The sequence below is a fragment of the Syngnathus acus genome, chromosome 9, assembly GCF_901709675.1.
Source record: "Syngnathus acus chromosome 9, fSynAcu1.2, whole genome shotgun sequence".
Taxonomy (NCBI): Eukaryota; Metazoa; Chordata; class Actinopteri; order Syngnathiformes; family Syngnathidae; genus Syngnathus; species Syngnathus acus.
The window spans coordinates 13,773,880-13,779,273 of NC_051094.1; positions in this window are offsets into that span (position 1 = coordinate 13,773,880).

The window sequence follows — 5,394 nt, forward strand, 5'->3', positions numbered from 1 at the left end:
AAGTTGTCTCATTGATAGCCTGCAAGTAAAATGATAAATAAATTAACAATTCCAATTAAAGGAGACTATAAAAAATGCATGGCTCATTTGCCTTTGTGTTAGTGTAAACACGTCTTATAAAACCAAACATTTTTGTATAATAAATGTGATATTGTTCTTTGTAATACATATTTGTTTATTGCTTGTACGTGTTTAAAAACAATAATGGGAAGAGGTCCTTGAAAATAATAATCCCATATTAAATTGCAATCACAACGCTGAGGGGGAAAAAATTACAGTATATTTCAAAATGGTTCATTTAATCAAACATGAGTGTGCAGATCAGCGCAGCAAATATTGTTGCATCTCCCTCTTGTGATCCACTTCATGTGTATCATCAAGAGTAGAAATTGGTTTGGTCTTAATTAATTTTAAAAAGGTTTTGTAGTTGAAGACTGGGGTGCTTCAATGATAAGGGACGTGAGGAAAAGTTAGGAACAAATTATTACTTTAAAACTCCAATAGGAAGGACACATGAATAGTAACTGATTATGTGGGCCAGTTACACATTTCGTTCTCATTGTATCGAGCATTTCAATGAACAGCAATGTGTCGAGCACCACACTTATTCAAGCCTTTGTACAAATGAATGCCTTCTGTCAAACAGTTGTCTAATTCAATAAAGGATTTGTACTCTGCAGTTGAGTAAATAGGCTCATCCACTCAAAGTAGGTTTAAACTCTCTTTGCTTGTGTAAAGGACATACACGCACAATCGCAATCAATGCCAACTAAAGAACAATTTGCTTTTGTTTGGTATTTTCCTAGATGCGACACAGGTACAATTGGACATTTGCGCAATCAGGCACGATTATGGGAGGGAACGAGTCGGCTCTTAACAGCATGGGATCGATTCAAGCTCAGTTTCAGTGTACATGTGGATGTGGCCGGTTATTTGTCTCTATGTGTGCCCTGCGACTGGTTGGCGACCAGTTCTGGGTGTCATCTGCCTTTTGCCAGGTTCCAGCACCCCCGTGACTTGAGCAGGATGAGCGCAGTGTAGATAGATAGATAGATAGATAGATAGATAGATAGATAGATAGATAGATAGATAGATAGATAGATAGATAGATAGATAGATAGATAGATAGATAGATAGATAGATAGATAGATAGATAGATAGATAGATAGATAGATAGATGGTGTTTACCGCTATAAACGCTCCCTTATCTCCTGTTCTTAATGGTGTTAAAGTCGCACCCATTAGTTCATGTTAATGCACTTGTCAAAGGCCCCTGTTGCAAGTGCACAGCCACTTAAAGGAGCGTTAACCACAGCAGCACCATTGATTTGTCAGGCCAAGAATTCTCTGCCGCTTGTGTCAGATGAACAGGTGTAATCTGTGGGGGTCTAGTGCACTTCAGAAAATGAAGGAGGTGCCGTTTTGAAGAAGCAGACGGGAAGTTGGAGCAAGCAGTCCGGAGGTACAACAAGCTGTGCTTCACCTTCCAGCTGCTGTCTGTCTCTTTCGATTTCGGGCAGGGGAGGGAGCATGGGTCACAGGGAGGGCGGGGTAAGGATGGTGCTGTATCTGTATTGGTGGGGGCACGCTCTTGGTCTGACTGGGCTTGGAAATTTCCGTTGTACATTTCAACTCTTTTCAGGAGAGGAGGCTTCACTCTGGTTTGAGATTTGGGGGATTTGGTAATGAGCCAGGCCTAGCAGGAAGCTTGCTAGATTTACACAGACAAAAAAAGCAGTCATGGACACTGCTTCACCCTAATCAAAGAGCAGCACTCCAAAAAAGTGGTACGGAACTCCCAATTGTGGTCAGCATGGGCTTCTTTGCTGCTTTACGCATTCCATAGCTGCAGCCCGTCAGTGTAGACCCATGAAATTGCATAGTTGGACGCAATTAGACACATTGTCAGCTAAAGTCACAATTATTGACCAATATTCACATTCATCAAAATCCAGAACCAAACATGAGATGGCCAAATCCAAAATTGTACGCGTACCCTGGCCAATTATTTGGTGACTCGTTATCTGATAATGACACAAGAAAGCTAGAGACTAGATTCTGTTTCCAAAACCATTCATATCCCTTCTTCATAGTGTTGTAGTTACACCAGGATCGGTCAGTCCCTCTTTTGACTTCACCTCAATTTTGTACAGGAAAATAGAAAATTAATGGAACATTACTAGGATTCTTTTGAATGGTAAATAAAAGGTTGTCCAGAGTGTTAGGTACATACATTATTTTCAAAAATATCTTGAGTAATTTCCAACTAGTGGATACCAATTCAAGAAATAAAAATGGACCTTTTCCTTATTTGGGTCATGAGTGAGAGGCAGGGTACGCCCAGAACTGTTCTTCAGCAAATTACAGCCCCTTCAGGCAATAAAATTTGATTTCATTATTTTCCTGTGTCAAATGTGCTGAGTCTATATAGGCTTCCGTGCAGTAATTGTGATGTCAAAAACTGTCAGGTGTCACAATTTCAGTATGACTTTATTAAGTTTATTAGACTTGTTTAAACAATGAATGTCCAACCTTTGAGATGAACTCAATCTATAAGCATCTACTGAATCTTAACAGGCAATTCATCAAATTCTATTTTAAAGCCATGACTCAATGAAGGATTTCACATGCACCTGCAAAAAGAAGTGAGACAAATAGCGATCATCATTTAGAAACTGTCTTGAAATAGGCCACAAAATATCTCCACCACTCGAGCAGGTGGGTGCACAAAGAATAGAAATGTTAAAAGGAGGCATTAAGAGGATTAAAGAAAGACTGTGATGATTTATTTCCTTGTCTCCATGCCAGATTGTGTACGCCAAAACATTTATGTGGAAGTGGAAGGAAATTATGACTTAAGGCTTTTCTTTCTTTCTTTTTTTTACATTTTTTTTACATTGATCTGATATGAGAATGAACCCCACATGAAAAGTATTCATCTTCTTCATCTACTGTTAAAAAAAAAAAACTAATGGACAGTATATTTAAACCTAACATTGACATATGTCATTACTATCTAGAATAATTGATTCACCGCCATTTTACAAATGCTTATTGGTGAAGAGAAAAAGAACACCGGCTGTAATCAGTTAAATAATCCCAAGTATAGTCTCAATGATTTAACAATAACTATCAATATAGAAACTCGTGCGACGCATGCGAAGAATATAAAACTTTTCCAGACTGTTTTCCTGCTGCCTGTTTTATTGCAGTATATCGTTGGGCAGTTTGTGCTGCGGATCATGGCGTGTGCCATTATTTATTCATCTTTGGATAGAGGTGGTGTAGGCTTCTCCTGAGTATTGTCCATCTGTTAGCTTCTCCTGAGTATTGTCCATCTGTACACGCTAATGTATTATGTGGGTCCTCAAGAGGCGATCTAGTAAGATGACCATGTTATTTATCTGTATAACACGTGCATTAAGTATAATGAGTGCCTTGTCATTGTAGAAGTGATTTATCTGTCCCCCAATAACTACTGTAGTCTCTACCGGATAAACAGCAATTTAATTGCGGCCCTGGCACTTTAATTTGATGATCACTTTGTCAAACCATAACAGCTCACCCTCTCACAAGATACCACCAACATGGGAAAACTCTTGTCTAATTGGTCCCCATAAGAGACTCTGTTGTATGTCTCTGAGGAGTGCCATGCACACGGCTTTACTCAAAAGCTTCAGATGATTTAATTTTTACCTGGAGGGGTTATGAGCTTTCGGAGATAATTGAACAAGAAGGCTGTGAGTTTCCAAATGCAAGTTGTTCTGTGTTGATGTGAAAATTGTTTTATTTGATTTGATTAAATTAATGTTTCCCTATTGTAGCTTTGTAACTTAAAGGGAAATTGTTGCAAGAATCAATTTTGTTATTTTAGTTATGATTACTATGACAGCACCTCTTTTAATCACACTCTAATGTTTTTGTTATGCATTTTGTAAGTTATTTCAGAATTTTGGAGAATTATATGCATGATGTGAATTTAAGATGACCTTAATGACAATACATAATTTGCACATTAAACTGACGCTACAAAAACGATACCATGTTTATGTTTTTTATATTTATTATCATAATTAAGAGCTGCACACTGGCACAGTGAACTCATCAGTTGACTCATTAAACATCCATGTCCTTAATACGGTTGAGGGAGAACTTGAGCCTATCCCTGCTGACTTTGGGCAAAAGGTTGAGGACACCCTTGACATTTTGGGAGCCAATTGCAGAACACATACAGTCAGATAACCATTCACAACCACATTTACATCAAAAGGCAATTTGCGGCAAACGAAAGGCCGGATTTGGCATGTCACATCATTTTATGTGGTCTGCTTAAGCAGATCATGTTTCTTGTCAAAATCTGTAGCAAATTTGCAAGTTGTCTTGTATTCAATAAAATTCCAGAAAAGTGTGAGGATGTTTTTGTTCCCAAACACCATTTGAAAATAACTTCTGCCATAATTAAGGAAACTATTTTTATTGACTTCTTTTTCAATTATTATATCTGTTTATTGTTATCACAATAAACAGTAATCTAGAGGAAACCATAAGTGCTACGGTTTGTCCAGTAATTTAAAATAAAAATAACAATCGCATCATCCCCTGAAATCAATCATCTCGCACGAATGTTTTTGTTTTGGAATATGGAAGGAAAAGCACAGGTGAACATGGGAAGAACATGCTAATGCCACACAGGAAAGCGGGGCCGAGATGATGATTATTTTACATCACATTTTGTTATATTTATCATAGTCTCTTGGGAGGGATTCTGATGTAGATTTTTTCTTGCATACCTTGAACGTGAACATTTACGGTACACGTTTCTAATTAAACATGAAACAGCGTGTCATTTAATGAATAGGACAGTTAACATAATTGTTTCTTCAGTGGAAAAAACACATTGTGTTGGGTAATCGACATTGTACATCAGCGGACTACAGTATTCTGCAGAGAGAGGGGATGGATGACATACTTTTCCATGTCGTGCAATGTAGATAACTCTTACAATTTGGATCATTTCTGGATTGAATGCATTTGTCAATCTTTCTCTGGTCTCACTCTGATCTTTAAATACCCTCTACCGTTAAACGCATGCTCATTGGCATTGATTTGATTTGATCCCCCTGCAACCGCGAAGAAAAATGCAGACGTTCCCTTGAATCATCTCCAGTGCGGCTGTGGCACAACAGAGACTGTGAGATTACCTCAACTGTTTGTCCCCCCCTCCACCACCACCACCATCTGTCCCTTTCTTCCATTTCACGTGCCCAGGCAATATCCGTAGCCCTCTCATAGCAACAGCGCGCGCCGCCGCCCCCACCGTCTTGCTGTGAATGTTCCTTCCCCTGGATGTTCGCCTCGCACCATGCAGACGGTCCCTTGGCCCAGCCTGACGGT